The sequence below is a fragment of the Nicotiana tomentosiformis genome, chromosome 4 (assembly GCF_000390325.3).
Source record: "Nicotiana tomentosiformis chromosome 4, ASM39032v3, whole genome shotgun sequence".
NCBI lineage: Eukaryota > Viridiplantae > Streptophyta > Magnoliopsida > Solanales > Solanaceae > Nicotiana > Nicotiana tomentosiformis.
In genome coordinates, this window is record NC_090815.1 from 107480264 (window position 1) to 107498920 (window position 18657).

The window sequence follows — 18657 nt, forward strand, 5'->3', positions numbered from 1 at the left end:
AACCATTGTTAGTTGACCCGTTTATTCTCAATTTATTCTCAACTTGCCTTAGAAATAATAATATTCCCATTCATTACATCACGAACTCAAATTTGCACTCATCCCGAGTGACCATATTTCATGAGACCACGATGTTTCAAAACCCGTAATGGGGAATCCTTAGATGTTAATTTAAAATTAATAAGACTAAAGAAAGTACAGTGACCTATCTCCCCATAGCGCAGCTATAGCACAGGAGGGAAACAGGAAATTTTAGCAAAACAATGAGCTAAAGCCTTATAGCACAGGATTAGCACCAGTGGAAAAATACTGTGTCCGATTTTTAGCAAAACAGTGAGCTAAAGCCTTATAGCACAGGGATAGCACCAGTGGAAAAATATTGTGTCCGATTTTTAGCAAAACAATGAGCTAAAGCCTTATAGCACAGGGATAGCACAAGTGGAAAAATACTGTACCTGGACCTATTAATACATGAGCGGGGAGAGAGAAGAATAAAAGGATTTCAAGACTAGGGCTTGTCTCTCCATCACACATCCGGCCAAGGCTTCCAATACACACTTAAGGATTTCTTCAACATCTCAAGAACACCCCAAAAGTTGACTTTCTAGATTTGGTCTACAAGAGATTGAAATTTGTTTAGTGTGGTGGACCATCGTAGTATTATTAAGGGGCGAATTTTAGATTAGAGTTGTCCGAAGGTGGCTTCACTCACGAAGATCATTTAAAGACTTGGTTTAGTTTCACCGAGGTAAGAATCCTTCCTAACCTTGAGTGGGGAAATTACCCCTTAGGCATTGTGTCTTATGTGGAAATTGTGTGATTGAAAGCCGTGTACGCAAGGTGACGAGTACGTACTTAGTTTATATGTGCAAACTATAGCAGTTAAAATTCGTAGACACCCTTATGTAATAAATTAGAAAATTGTTGGAACTTAGTAAATCCTTGAATTGTCATGTCTCGTTCCTTGTTTGTCGAAATTTTATTTTTTATGATAATTTGGTATTATTATTGCTTGTATATTTATGTGAATTTCGTGAGTTTGGTGATTTGATATTTCCTGAAAATAATTATATTATGGATTTTTTCATCTGCAAATAATTAATAAAATAAGTTTAAACCGAGGCGTTATATAATTATCAAGAATGTGGATTAATGAAGGTGTTGCCCTATATTGAATATTTTCCATCTCTGCTATTGTTTTGAGGTTTTATACACATTGTGTGGAGTTTTGGGCTATTTGTTGTAAAATTAATTAATTTTGTTATATCTTTGGAATTGGTTGCGGCCATTGGTCAAATTGTGATAAGAATTGATTTTGTTATGTTGCCGTTATAATATTCCGTGTAAATTGTTTTGTTATTTGACTTATTATTTTGAGGATATAAGGGGGGCATTTCACTGTTGTTATGTGTGTTAGGATATTGTCTGGGCGGAGCGATAAGGGTGGCTATAGGAGAGATAAGGGTGGCTATATAAGCGATAAGGGTGGCTCTTGATATTGTCATGGCAGAAGGATAAGAGAGGCTATTATAGGAGTGATAAGGGTGGCTATAGGAGAGATAAGGTTGGCTATTGATATTGTCAGGACAGAGGGATAAGTGAGGCTATTATAGGAGTAATAAGGGTGGCTATAGGAGAGATAAGGGTGGCTATTGTCAGGGATCATATGTGATGATATGGGGTTATTGCGTTGGTAATTTTCATGTGATGTTGTGATTTTCCTTGTGTTTATTTTTATACCTTGTGCAATTTGTCTTGTTGTTGGTAAATTGATAATAGTCTGATCTATGTTGAAATTGGGAGCATGTGGTTATTGCCAGGAGGATTATGAAATAAAATGTGGGCACGATGTGCCGTGAGTAAATAATGATGATATTGGCACGTGAACTGTCCGTGCAGTTATGATATGAAATGTGGGCACGAAGTTCCTTGAGTAAATAATGATGATATTGGCACGTGAACTGTTAGTGTAGTTATGATATGAAATGTGGGCACGAGGTTGTGCCGACCCAAAATCCCACCATAGGCGTCGTGATGGCACATAGTCTTTAAGACTAGGTAAGCCGATTTCAATTACATTTTGAAGCTATTTTATTTTTGAAACTAACAGTGGAAATAATTACAATATACAACCTCCCAAGACTGGTAGTACTGGGTCATGAACTCTAACTGAATACATGGAATGATCACGAGGACCTAATATACAATACTGTTTGATTACAAATTAATAGTACAATGAAATAAAAAGACTCCAAGGGACAGCGACGACTAAGCAGCTCTACCTTGAATCCTTATGATCCCTCTTTAACTCTGCTCAGGTCTGATGTCTCCAATACCTGGCTCTGCACAAAAATGTGCAGAAGTGTAGTATGAGTACACCACGGTCAGTACCCAGTAAGTATCAAGACTAACCTCAATAGAGCAGAGACGAGGTACAGTTAAGACACTCACTAGTCCAATAACCTGTGCAATATAATATAAAAAATCATAGGAAACAAATAATAATAATAAGGGCAACATAAAACAACTAATGATATGCACAGTGAGACAATAAAATCACCATTTAATATCGCTCAATAATTAATAAATATAATTACACCCAGTTAAATCAAGTTCTTCAATTAAATATCTTTCACATATAATTCTTACGAATAAAACTCTTTTTCAAATATATTTTCGTCGAATAAATATCTTTCAAATATAATTCTTTTTGAATAAAAATCCTTTCAAATAAATATTTTGAATGTAATTCTTTCGATTAAAGAGTCACCACGTGACACCTCATTTCAAAATTATAAAAACACGGGTCTCAGCCCATTTTCATATTTTTCGTAAACATGGGTCTCAACCCATTTTTCATACTTCCACGGCACCTCGTGCCCATAATTAAATCATCATATTTTTTCGGCACCTCGTGCCCTCATTTCATATCACAGCTACACGGACAATTCACGTGCCAAATATCATTATCATTTCATCACAGCACCTCATGCCCACATTTCATATCACAACTTCACGGACAATTCACGTACCAAATATCCTCATTATTTACTCACGGCACCTCGTGCCCACAATTCATTTTATAATCCGCCTGGCAATAGCCACAGGCTCTCAATTTCAACATAAATCAGATTGTTATCAATTTACCAACAACAAGACAAATTGCACAAGGTATAAAAATAAACACAAGAAAATCACAACATCACATGAAAATCATCAATTCCACAACCCCACATCATCACATATCGTCCCTGAAAAAAGCCACCCGTATCGCTCCGCCCAGACAATATCAATAGCCACTATTATCGGTCCTATTTCCTCCCTTATCGCTCCTATAGCCACCCTTATCGCTCCGCCCAGATAATATCAATAGCCACCCTTATCGCTCCTATTGCCACCCTTATCGCTCCGCCCAGACAATATTCTAACAAACAGAATAGTGAAATGCCACCCTTATAACCACATAATATCAACAGTTAAATGCCACCCTTATCTCCCCAAAATAACAACTCAGACAACACAACAATTTACAAGAAAAATTATCACAACAACATAACAAAATCAATTCATATCACAATTTGCCCAATGGCCACAACTAAATTCCAAAGCTACAACCAAGTCAATTAATTTCACAACAAATAACCAAAAGCTTCACACAATGTGTACAACACCCAAAAACAATCAATAGAGATAGAAATTACTCAACATAAAGCAAAGTCTTCATTAAATTCAAATTTTTAATAATTATATAAACACCTCTTCTTAAGCTCATTTAATTAGTTATTTGTAAAAGAAAAATCCATAATAAAATTAAATTACAATAATTATCAAACTAACAAATTCACGGAATTACATAAATAATCAAGCAACAATCACATCAAATTATCATATAACAACAGATTCAACAACAACAAAGATATAGGCATGGCAAATAGATGATTTAATACTTATCCACGATTACCCAATTTACTACACAATAATGCCTAAGACTTTAATCTAATAAAAATCTGCACATATAAGCCGAGTACGTACTCGTCACCTCGCGTACACGGCTTTTTACATTTCACAAATGGCACATAAGACTCGATGCCTAAGGGGTAATTCCCCCACTCGAGGTTAAGCAAGACACTGACCTTTTGAAGTTAGGCTGATATTCCAAAATAGCCTTCTTGCTTGAATTGACCTCCGGACAGCTCAAATCTATCCAAATTAATTGTATAACTTCATTAAAATTCATCGAAAACAATTCCGGTTAATAATACAACGACTTAAAAATTTATTCCAAAAAGTCAACAAACATCAACGCGGGACCCGCCCCTCGGAATCCGACATAATTTTCATGAAATTTGAACAAACATTCAGATACGAGTTCAACCATACCAATTTTATCGAATTTCAATAACAACTCGACCTCCAAATCTTAAATTTTCGGTTTTGGAAGATTTTACATAAATCTTGATTTTCCTCCATTAAATCTGAATTAAATGATGGATTCAAAGATATAATCATGGAAATTAATCAAAACTCGATAAGAATCACTTACCCCAAACACCCACGCAAGAATCTCTCCAAAAATCACCTTATACCGAGCTCCCAATTAGATTTTTAGTTATGAACTCAAACCCTCGTTTTTGGGACTTTTAATTCTGCCTAGATAGGCCTTCTTCGCGTTCACGACCATTGCTTCGCGTTCGCGACCATTGCTTCGCATTCGCGAAGGCCAAAATCCAACTGCCTCAAATCCTGCATCGCGTTTGTGACCTCCTCGTCACGTTCGCAAAGGACAACTGTTATTGCCCCATCATTTCCTCTTCGTATTCGCGAACTCCTCGTTGCGTTCGCGATGACCAGCTGACCAACTCCACCGTGTTCGCATTCCACGCTTCGCGTTCGCGTTGCCTGGGCCCCAATCTTCCTTTCTTCTTCGCGTTTGCATTGACTGGGCCGCGTTCGCGAAGGCTTGCCCTGCTCCTTCTTCGTGTTCGCGTCCACAGCTTCACGTTCGCGAAGGCCAAACCATCAGTCCCTCAAATTTCTCTTTGCGAACGCGGGACTCCCTTCGCGTTCGCGAAGAAAGAAACAGACTTAAGCAACAACAGTCCAAACAGCTCCAATTTGGTCCGAAACCACCCCAAAACACACCCGAGCCCCTCGGGATCCCGTCCAATCATACCAACCTACCCCATAACATAACACGAACCTGCTCGAAGCCTCAAATCACATTAAACAACATCGAAACGACGAATCGCACCCCAAATCAAAATCAATGAACTTTGAACTTTCAAATTCTATAACTTGTGCCGAAACACATCAAATCAATTTGGAATGACTTCAAATTTTGCACACAAGTCATAAATGAGATAACGGACCTATTCAAATTTCCAGAATCGGATTCCGACCTCAATATCAAAAGTCAAACCCCCGGTTAAACTTTCCAAAAATTTAACTTTCGGCATTTCAAGCTTAATTCCAATACGGACCTACAAATAATTTTCTGGACACGCTCCTAAGTCCAAAATCACCATACAGAGCTATTGACATCATTAAAATTCCATTCTGGAGTTGTTTGCTCAGAAGTCAACTCTCCGGTCAACTCTTTCCATTTAAGCTTCAAATTAAGGATTATTCTTTTAATTTAATTCTGAATCTTTAGTAAATCAAACTCGACCACACCCGCGGGTCATAATACATATTGCAAAGCTGCTCGAGACCTTAAGTCACTAAACGGGGCGTAAAGTTTTAAAACGACAAGTCGGGTCGTTATAGAGGTGTCGTGGTTAAATGATGATGATATTTGGCACGTGAGTTGTCTGTGCGGTTGTGATAGAGAAATAGGAACGAGGTGCCGTGAAAATATGAAAGTGTGCTGAGACCCTTATTTTATGATTTTGAAATGCTGTGTCACAGGGTGACTTTTATTCGAAAGAGATCTATTTGAAAGAATTTTATTTGAAAGATATTTATTTGAAAGAGATTTGAAAGAGATTTATTCGAAAGAGATTTAATTGAAAGTATTATATTCTGAAGATTTCTATTTGAAAAATATATCGGCGAAAGATTTATATTGGAAGGACTTAATTAATTGGTTGTACTTGTATTCATTATTTGTTGCGCAATATTTATGGTGTTCTTGTTGCCCCGTTGTGTATATCACTGGTTGATTAGTGTTGCCATAATTGTTATTTGTTTTCTATTATTTTTGTATAATATATTGCACGAGTTATTAGACTAGTGAGTGTTTTGACTGTACCTCGTCACTACTCCACTGAGATTAGTGTTGATACTTACTGGGTACCGACTGTGGTGTACTCATACTACACTTTCACACACATTTGTGCAGAGCCAGGTATTGGAAATATCGGACTTGGGCAGAGTTAGTGTGTTGATCGCAAGGATTCAAGGTAGAGCTGCTTGGTCGTCGCAGTCCCTTGGAGTCTTTCCATTTTATTGTACTGTCAACTCTTATTCGAACAGTATTGTATATTTTATCTTTGAGATAATTGCATGTATTCAGCTAGAGTTCGTGACTCAGTATTACCAGTATTGGGAAGGTGTTATAATTATTTCCGCTGTTGGTTTCAATTTAAAAACAAAAGACTTGAATTGTAATTGTAATCGGCTTACCTAGTCTTAGAGACTAAGTGCCATCACGACGCATATGGCGGGATTTCGGGTCGTGAGATTTACCATTTCATAAACATTGTGCGATAACAATGCACGAATCATCATAACAATCAATGCCAAATCTCAAAACCTTAAGTAGTACTGATACTTAATTTGAACGACAGAGCGTCCTTCCGCAAGGCGACGCCAATAGACCAATTAGTTACACAGGGAGAAGCATCCTACAATCTATCTATAGTATCATTAAAAATTTCCTCGATCCCCAATTTATAACAAGCGCTTCACGTCGCATAAGATTGAATAGGAAGGAAATGAAGGCACAAGCCTTAAAGGAATCAAATCACACGATGAGGAATCAAAAAGGAAAGTATTCCTAACAGCCCTGTAGCCTCTCTGAGATAAGCACAGACGTCTTTGTACCGATCCACAAGACTTTACTAGACTCGTGAGACCTAACTGAACCTAGTGCTCTGATACCATGTTGTCACGCTCCAAAAATACATTAAGGGTCGTGATGGCGCCGGACACCGTTGTCAGGCAAGCCAACAATACATACTTAGCTTAATTACCCATTTTAGTATTTTTGAAATCAAAATTTCTTCAATGAAATAATAAAGATAGTGCTCATAGAGTAAACGATAAATTTTTTTAGTAACTAAATTTCTAAACAATTCACAACCATTTCCCAAAATCCGGTGGCATAAGTGCATGAGCATTTATAGGGAATTTAAAAATAAAATTCAACATCTGTCCAGAATACAAATTAGACAGGAAAATATAATAACTCTAAAAGAGACTCTGTTACCTGCAGATCGTAATGTAGAATGTAGCTCACCTATGTCCCCACACTTACTAACCACACCTCTGTGCCCACAAGGCCGCTAGACATATATGTACCTGCACAATAAAGTGTGCAGCAAATGCAGCATGAGTACGAAAAATAACGTGTACCTAGTAAGTATCAAGCCTAATCTCAAAGAGGTAGAGACGAGATGACCGACTTTGACACTCACTAAGATTCAACAATAATAAATAAAAATAAAAATAGAAATATCTAGATCGACATGATTTATAGAATTTACAATAAGTTTCTTTAACCAGCATAAATAATTAAATTCCTTCATTTTCAATAAATTTCTAATTTATCAATTAGTCTCATTTACAGGAATAACAATAATTTCCTTAATAAGCAGAGATAATTAATTCATTAGATTTCCAATAATTTCCAATTTATCAATCAAATTTCTTCAAATGCAACAATTCTCAATCTATTAATTAAATCCACAAGTTGCAATTACAATAGCAAAGTATCGTGTAATTATTATTATTATTAGGCATGATTTCTGCCGAGGTCGTACGGCCCGATCCAGAGTGTCGTGTACAATGCCGAGGAACGTGCGGCACGATCCATAGATGCATCTATCCTGCCGAGGTATTCGGCCCGCTCCACAAGAAAGGAGGACATTTTTCTTATGTACCTCCAGAAGGAGAATATATTTATTATAGGATCAATTCGAGAGGATAAAATTTTTTTTTTTAATAATTAATTAATTTAAACAGAAAATTAAGCATATGAGATTTTCATCTTTTAATATCTTCCCTAACAATTCACAATATATATCAAATAATTTAATTCAGTAAAGAATATAATTTACACAAATAATTCATGCTTGGAGCCCTAAACTACCCGGACTTTAGCATTAATAGTAGCTACGTATGGACTCTCGTCACCTCGTGCGTGCGTAGCCCCGTACAATTAGCAATAATTATTAATTTAATTACCCATGGGATAATTTTCCCCTCACAAGATTAGACAAGAGACTTACCTTGTCTCAAAGTCCACTTTACGATTACCACGTCGCGTAAATTTCTCAATTCGATGCCGAAATATCCGAAGCTATCCAAATATTATATAAATAATTAATACATGTTCAATAATTTAAATTTAGGCTATTAAATAAATTACTCAACCCAAAATGGTAAAATTACTAAAATTCACCCCGGGCCCACGAATCCGGATTTCGGAAATGTTCGGATGAAAATGTTACCCATAATCTCAAGAACTCAAATATATAATTTCTACCCAATTCCATAATCATTTTCGTGGTTAAAATCTCATTTTTATAAAAATTTAGATTTTTCATCTAAACCTTTGATTTCTAAGATTTACTAGTTATAATCTATCCATAATCTATGTATTTAACTCAAGGGGTGTAGAATTAACTTACCTTCCAATTGCTAGTTGAAACCCCCCTCTCAAAGGCTTTGAAATCGCCCGAAAATGGATGAAAAAATGGGCTCAAAATGTCTGAGCCCCGATTTTTAACCATTCTGCCAACGAGTGAAACTCGCACCTGCAGAAGGTGTACCACACCTGCGGATTCCGCACCTACGAAAAATCCTCGCAGGTGCGAGTTTCACTCGACTTGCCCAGTCTCGCATCTGGGCATTTTATCTCGCACCTGCGTGTTCGCAGGTGCGTAAAAATTCTGCATCTGCGTGTTCGCATCTGAGAGAGTCGCACCTGCGACTGTCCAAGCGCAGGTGCGAACGTACCAGAAGCAGAAGGCTTCAGCTCTTCTTCAAATTTTTAAAATTGATCTGAGCCTCGTCCGGTTGACAATCGGGGGCCCCGGGGCCCCGCCCGAACATACCAACAGGCTTGAAATCATAAAACGGACTCGCTCGAACTCTCGAAACGTGTAAGGCAACATCAAAATTAAGAATCATACCCCAAATCAAATTGATTCCACTTAGAATTTTTAAATTCTTCAAACTTACTCCGAACGCGCCGACATATACTTATACTACTCGGAATGACACCAAATTTTGCGTGCAAGTCTTAAGTCACTATACAGAGCTATAGCCAAAGTAACCCTTACCCAAAAGGCCGATTTACTTGAATTGTAATACCCCGACGCGTTGTATTGTCAATTCATATTATTTGTTAATGCATGCATTTGGTAAATTACATGGGTTGAATATGGGAATTTTGATCTATGATTTAGTGTTTGATATGTTGTTTATCATGGAAAGGGTTGAATGAAATAGCTAGGTTGGATACTTAAATATAGTATTGTGCCAAACAGACCGAATAATGAAATTTAATTATGAGGAAAAAATCTGTATTTGGAAGAGGGGGTTGTGGAAATTTAATTGGTTATCAAGTAATACTAATTGAGATATTTATGGTCATGATTCTAATGATTGACACTAAGATTGATAATACATGATTCAAGCTTGTTGAAAAAGACAAATAGTTGGCTTGTGAGCTTTATATTTCGGGATATTGACGCGACTAAAAATAGCTTGATTACCTGAGGATCTGTAATATGTTCTTAATGATCATTGAATCCAACTCAAGAACAAAGTGTTGCAGCCATTTTTTAAGAACTTATAAGTCGGGTTAACGTTGTTGTCCAAAGTCCACTTTCTGATATTCAGAAACTTTGAAGCCGTTTTTGTGCAGTGTCAATTTGTTGTAGGTCTTTTCTAACAGGACTAAGAGCCTTTTAATACCTAATGAACTTTTTATATATCACATAGGATAAGATTGACTTGGGTGTGTCTACGGAGTCTCACATGAAAAATAGAAAAGAAAAAGAAGTTATTTATAAGGAATTGGATACTTTTAATAGTGTGAGACAATTTAGGAAAAACCGTGCAAACTTGGTGCAAAGCGGCCAATATGACAATGAGATTAGTTAAGATTATTTTTGGACTATTTTAGCCCGGCAACAGGTACTAGAGATGATGGTTTGGCGGAACATTTTATTTAATATGGGGCGCGACTTAAACCCCGAGGCATGGAGCATAGCACCATGGATCATTAATATTTTTAATTTATAAATTAATAAAATAGCACATTAACTACACAAAATATATAAAATATATTATAAACTTAAGAATTTTTTTTAAAAAAAAAAAAAACTCACGAAAGTAAAATATCTTCATTCTTTTTATAACTATAAACAATGCAATAGTGTTGAAGTTACTATAAGATAAAATCAACTATAACGTCTTATCTTTCAAACGATTAAAAGATCACAATATTTTAAAAATGTTATCAAACTACACAATTTACCTCTCTAAAAGTTAATAATTAATAAATTAAACTCCATTAATAATGTAATTTAAAAAATTACTCCTCATAAGTACATATAAAATTGTTTTTAAATAGAAAAATAATAAAAGTTTAATAATTTTGAGCGACGTGAAACTAAAAGATAAATACCTATAGTAAGTGAAGATGTAAATTTTGGCTATTCAAATGATATTTGCTTTTCAATGTTCTCAATTAGTAAATATGCAATACTATAACTTATTATTTTGGTTTACTCTCAATCTTCATATTTCTATAGATGAATAGAACTTTAGTAGGTATTTGGACATAAAAATTATAATTTTTGAAGAAAAAAATTTTTTGGAGTTAAGTTGAAAAATGATATTTGAAATTATGTTTGGACATGAATTTCACTTGAAAAAATATTGCAGTTTTGTGAGTGGGAAAAATATTTTTCTGAAATTTTTGAAAAAGTGGTCAAAACCACTTTTTTGATTTTGAAAAACTCATTTTCAAAAAATGTCACGACCCAAAAATCTCAACCATGGGACCGTGATGACGCCTAATATTTGTTTGCTAGGCAAGCCAATATTAGCACAATAGCTAAAGCGGTAACAATAAAAGAGACTGTAATAATAATAAAAGGGTAAAATAGCATAAACGAATAATAGTAGCACAACCAAGGTTGTCTAAGACTACCCCTAGAATATGGCGTAACAAGTGCATGAGCAACTAGAATACTACACATAAAGTCTGGAATGAAATACAAAATTGTTTGATACAAAATAAATAGCAATAAAGATAGCAAGGGGACTTAGGGTATGCGAACGTCGTGCAACACTACCTCAAGTCTCCTGGAAGGAAAGGTCCGAGCAATCACCGTTGAACGCCATTGGGACCAATACAGGGATCTACACAAGAAGTGTAGAAGTGTAGTATGAGTACAACCGACCTCATATACGTCGTAAATATCGAGCCTAACCTCGGCAAAATAGTGACCAGATTGTGACAAGGCACTCACTAAAAACCTATACGGGTGATAAGCATAGAAGCAATAACGAGAAAGAAAGAAAAAAACGAATATCATGATAATGGAACAAGAAAATAAATGACAGAGGGCCCTAGAGTATTGTCCCAATCACAGTCTAACAACATAACCCAATAGATAGAATAAACAACCAAGAATAATACAATTCTTCCTTTCCATTGCGGCGCGCAACATGATCCACAAATCAATACCAATATCGTTGTGGTGTGCAACCCGATCCACATATACAATAATATCGTTGTGGCGTGCAACCCCGATCCACATATATAATAATACCATTGCAGCATGCAACCCGATCAACATATATAATAAAACAATTGTGGCGTGCAATCCGATCCACATATATACTAATACCGTTGCGATGAATTTGATCCACATATATAATAATACTGTTTTGGCGTGCAACCTGATTCACATATATATCAGTAACAACCAAATGCGGCGGATCTCGCAACATAACATAAAAAGGGAACTAAAACACATAATTCTGTAAGACAATCCAATGTAACATAATAGAGTGAAGCAGGAAATAAGTTAAAGCAATAAACCAAATAAAGGCTCGAAATAGTAGAAACATCTATCTAATTGTCATGATCCAAAATCCCAACCTGTCGTGATGGCGCCTATCTCGATACTAGACAAGCCAATAATATCAATAAATCACACTTTCTTTTAAGTTAGAAAATATAATATTTAAATACAATACAAAATCCCACAAATACTGATGCGAACACTCCCCAAAACTTGGTGTCACTGAGTATATGAGCATATAATATGAATACAAGTATGAAAAAATACGGTCTATAATAGTCTAAGACCAAAATATGGTAACAAGGAGATAGGTAAGGAGAGACAAGGTCTGCGAAATACGGCAGCTACCTCTAAATCTCCGGAAGATCAACTGTACGAGAGAATCAACACCCGCTATGTTCAGAAGTACCTGGATCTGCACACGAAGTGCAAGGTGTAGTATGAGTACAACCACCTCATCAAGTAAAAATAATAACTAAGGAACTGAAGATATTGACGAGCTACACAGTTATAGATCACTTTCAGTAATTCCAGCAAAGAATAGACATGCTTTCAAATCCAGCAGTTTAAGTCAAATCAATTTTATACAGTTCATGTTCATGTAATCCGGATATAGAATCTTTCACAGAATTTCACAACAATGACAGATAGCAACTAAATGCAACAATAAATAAAAAGCAAGTACAACCTCTCAGGGCAACAGTCACTCAACTCATCACAACAGCTCAACCACTCGGCTCTCAGCCCTCAGCACTCACACCCAACGGGTACCCACGCTCACTGGGGGTGTACAGCCTCTGGAGGGGCTCCTACAGCCCAAGCGCCATAATCCGCACAGACAACTCACATGCTATAATATCCTGCACGGACAACTCACGTGCCATATATCCTTACCTCACCGACAGGCCCTCGACCTTACTTAGTCCTCAACCTCTCTAGTCTCTCGGGCTCTCGAAAATCACTAAGACCAGCCCAATCAAAGATAATATAGTGAATCAACAAATATCAAAAAAGACTGAGGTATGATGCACAAGTAAAATCATAACTGAGTACAAGACAATAATTAACAAATAATTCAACAAGTACGCGACCTCTGTGGGTCCCAACAGTATTATCACATAGCCTAAGCATGATTTTAAACATGATTTACAGTCAAATTTTTTCAACACAAAGAGAGATTATAGCTAACAACAAGTTATTCAACTTTACAGTTTCACGGGAGGGACCGAGTTATAATCCCTTTGGTGCACACCCATACGCCCGTCCCTTAGCATGTGCGTCATATCCAAAATAATCAGATGATACAAAAATTCGGGATTTCATACTCTCATGACCAAATTTATAACTGTTACTTACCTCAAAACGTGAAATTCTTTACTTTGATATGCCTTTGCCTCACAAATCGGCCTATGAATGCCTCAAACCTAGTCACAAAAAATTCATTTCAGTCAATAAAATTTATCGGAATTAATTCCATAAGAAAATACTAATTTTCCATAAATATTCAAAATTTAGCTCAAACATCGCCCGTGGGGCCCATGTCCTGGAACCCGACAAAATTTACAAAATCCGAAAGCCCATTCAACCATTAGTCTACCCATACCAATTTTACCAAAATCCGACCTCAATTCGACCCTTAAATCTACAAATCTTATTTCCAAATTTCTAAGTTCAAATCTCCGGTTTACACCTCAAAATCATGTAATCTAGTCGGCTTATTCGATAATAATTCAGTATTATGGGGTAGAAATTATCACAAGGGACTTACCTCAAGTTTTCCTTAAAAATCTATCAAAATTCGCCTCTCCTCAAGCTCCAATTTGTCAAAAATGGCGAATGGGACGAAGTCCCCTGCTTTATAGTTCTGCCCAGACTGCCCTCGATCTTGCCTCGATCCTGGACCTTTGATCGTGTTCCTCGATCCTGACCCTCGATCCTGGCCCTCAATCATGGCCCTCGACCCTGCCTTCGATCGCGGCTTCGATCCTGGGCTTGATCATGGCCTTCGACCCTGCCTTCGATCGTGGCTTCGATCCTGGGCTCGATCATGGCCCTTGACCCTGCCTTCGATCCTGGGCTCGATCATGGCCCTATTCTGGGCACGATTCAAGGCTCGATTCTGGGCTCGATTTTGGGAGAATGAATTTGCACCAGAAGGAAATTGCAACAGCTATTTTAGTCCATTTTTTTATCTGTTAACCATCTGAAACTCACCCGAGGCCCTCGGAACCTCAACCAAATATACCAACAAGTCCTAAAGCATCATACGAACTTAGTCGAGTCTTCAAATCACAACCAATAATACTAAATACGAATCACACATAGATTCAAGCCTAATGAACTTTAAAACTTTCCATTTCTACAAACAACGCCGAAACCTATCTAATCACGTCCGATTGACCTCAAATTTTGCACACATGTCATAAATGACATAACAGACCTATTAAAATTTTCAGAATAGGATTTCGACCCCGATATCAAAAAGTCAACCCCCCGGTTAAACTTTCCAAAAATTCAACTTTCGGCATTTCAAGTCTAATTCCTCTACGGACCTCCAAATATTTTTTTCGGACATGCTCCTAAGCCCAAAATCACCATACGGAGCTATTGGAATCATAAAAATTTAGATCTGAGGTCGTTTACACCTAAGTCCACATCCGGACAATTTTTCTAACTTAAATTTTTTAAATTATGAGACTAAGTGTCTCATTTCACTCTGAATTCCTTCCGTACCCGAACCAACTAACCCGATATATCATAAATCAATTGTAAGGCATAAATTGAGTAGTAAATGAGGGAACAGAGTTATAATACTCAAAACAACCGGCCGGGTCGTTACACTAATACAGGTGAGAGTATATAATCCGTAAAAGCGGACAATAAATAAAGACATGAATAAATTGAAGCATGTAACAATTAAAGGAACATAGCAAGTGAAGGCAAGTATATAGCAACTAAAGACATATATCAAGTAAAAGCACATAGCAAGTAACACAAGAAATAATTGAAGACATGGTATATTTGAAGATATGCAATAAATCCCGCATGCTTGAACCCATGACAATGCATATACACTCGTCGCCTTGCATATACACCGTCCCCGCACATAAATCACGTAGTAAATAGACCAATCAAGTCCCAATTCTTCAAATCAAGGTTAACCACGACACTTACCTCTTTCCGAAACAAGATCAACAATCCAACCTGGCTTTTTCTTTAGAACAAGCCTCCAAACTACCCGAATCTAATCAATTTTTATTCAAACAAGTCAAAACAGACTTTGAAAACTACCCTCATGCTAAAATGATTCTATCTTTAACATAATTGAAAAAGTCAACATGGGATCACGTGGTCAAAATCCGAAATTAAGACAAAATCCCGATTATCCATTCACCCCGAGCCCGGATATGTGATTTGTTTCGAAATTTGACTTCAAATTGATATCTATATCTCAATTTTATAAAATCCCTAATTCTACCCAAAATCCCCCAATTTTTACTCTAAAAATTTAGGATTTGATGATGAAATTCATGAAAAAATAATGAAAATTGAATGAAAACAAGTTAGAGCTGCTAACCTAAGAAGTTGACAAATGTTTGCTCTCAAAAAATCGCCTCTATGGATTCTAGGATTCAAAAATGATATAAAATGAGCAAAGTCCCGAAATTCCCAACGTTTACACAGCTGCAGGCTGCGACACCCAGATCGCAAATGCGAGTTCCCTCCAGTTCGTAAATGCGATGCTTTCTTCACAAAAGCGAAATCTCAACCCCTAACCCATCTTCGCAAATGCGAGCCTGACATCGCAAATGTGAGGCTCGCATTTGCGAACAGGTTCTCACAAATGTGAAACCTACATACATTCCACACCAGCAGTTCATCAGTCAAGCCAAAACCATGCGCAACCCATCCGAAACTTACCCGAGCCCCTCGAGCTCCAATCCGAACATTCACACAAGTATAATAATATTATACAAACTTGCTCTCAAGCTCAAATCATCAAAATAACATCTAAAATCAAGAATCGATCATTAAAACTCAAGATTTTCAAGTTTAAAACTTATTTTTTCAACTTTTCGAATAATGCGCTGAAAAGGTCTCGGGCCACCCTGGACCCCAACTAAACATGCTTACAAGTTCAAAATCATCATACGAACCTACCGGAGGTCGTCTCCAAAATATTGACTGTGGTCAACGCTACTCATTTTTAAAGTCAAAAATTACGTTTTCTTTAAAATTTCACACATAAAGTTTTCAAAATCGACACAGAATACACACGCAAGTCATAAATCATCATATTGAGCTATGAAAAGTTTTGAAACACAGAAAAGGGAGTTAGAACTCAAAATGACCTATCGTATCATTACAAAAGATCTCCAAAAAATTGCAAAATTTTATGGAGAAGCACGTTTTTAAAAAAATTATGAAAAAAGAAAAATAAATCTATGGACAAACGGGTTCTTAGTCGTTCATTTGTTAAAGAATATGAGTATAAACAATGCTAATTATGAAATTTGATGCATGATTTGCGGTAGGAACTGCTAGGTGACTCCCGAGCGGTGAGCGTTAGGTGTGTTTCGGATGCACAGTCGGGCGCTTGGGGCGTAAGTCTAATAGAACTAAGCCCTACAAATGTAAGGACGCTTTGATAGTGCCCCGCCCAGGGGCAAGCATCGAGGCAAGTTCCAAGAAAGCCTTTTAAAATACTAGGCAAGACTATGGAAATGAGGGAGTTCAACGTTAGAGTCGTCAATATGAGCTTGGCCCGTTGGGCCAACCTAGTCCAGCCCAATCCAGCCCGTGATTTAGCAGGGTTGGACTAGAATATTTCGAGCCCATTTTAAAATGAGGCTTTTAAGCCCGGCCCGAGTAAGCCGGTGGTCCGTGAGGCTTGACTGAAGCTGGGCTGGGCCGGCCCGTGGGCCTAATAAAAATATTTATTTAAAATATATATAATATAAAAAGTATACTGCCTCTAGCGATGGAAAGTCAGAATTGGATCTTTACTTAGAGAAACCAAAGCTTGATCTTGAGAAATTTCAAGAGATGAATGTTGTCATCTATTAGAAGGACCATTTTAGAAAATATCTAGATTCTATCAGTGATGGCGCGTGATATACTTAGTATATTTATTACCACTGTAGCATCGAAATCAACATTTAGCATTGGTGGGCGTGTTTTGACCAAGTACAGAAGTTTCATCTATCCTGAAAATATTGAAACACTTGTTACTACTCGAAATTAGCTACACAGCTTTTCCCAAACTCGTAATGTTTTTTTTATGTGAATTTGAATATTATTAGTTTTTAAAATTTATTTATTCTTAATATTTAACTAATTAATATTGCATATAAATTATAGATGTAGATGAAAGTAAAGATGTTAAGACAACCTTGTCACAAGCGGATTCAAATACGCTTGATGAAGATGATGTGTTGGATATCCCATAAGCGTCATGGACGTTCTCTTGAATAGTTTGTTTTGAGTTTTGACTTTTAGTGAATGAAATATAGTCTTGTCTTTTACTTTTTTAATGTTTATTGTGATATATTGGAACAATAAAAAAAGTTATTAAGTTTTGCGAAATTTTTCAATAAGATATTTTTTAACTTTTAAATATTTATCTTTTTTTAGGTTGGAACTTAAAGAAAAAGATAAAATTATATTTAAAAAAAATGACGGGCGGGCCCGTGGGGCCCTTGGCCCACATAGGGCTGACGTGGGGTGATCATTATATGGCCCATCAAAATGGTGGGCTAGCCCGTCAATTGCTAAAGCCCGCGTGGGCTGAGCTGGGCTAACCCGGCCTCGCCCATATTGATAGCTTTATTCAACGTTAGTGTAAAAAAAAACAATAATAATAACAAACCCAATAAATTTTCACAGATGAAGTCTAGAGTGGGTAAGATGTACACAGTCTTATCCCTAACCTGGGAAGGAAGAGTGACTATTTCTGATAGACTGTACGAAAAGAAGCAGCACAACAAAATATTAGTGTGAGATATGAGATATTCCTTTACAATTTTGACATGAAAAGGAAGGCTTGAAAGTATGGGAGAATCACAATACATCATCGATGTGACTATTTGCTTACATAAGATAAGTATTTTTATTTAATGAATTTGTAAAAGATAAAAGGAACATAAACAACAAATACATCGTTTCAAGTACAACGCTTTATCCCCAAATGTGGGTAAAGCTATTTGTTAGAAAATATTTTACCTCAAATGTAAAACTTTTTGACGAGGAATTGAATTTAATCGAATCTCAATATTAATGTAGGTATCGGACATTGGATGAGAAAAATAATATGTACATTGTTTTAATTATCAAGTCATTATATAATTTGAAGAATCATCAAATAAATACGTAAAGAGAATAAATATATCGA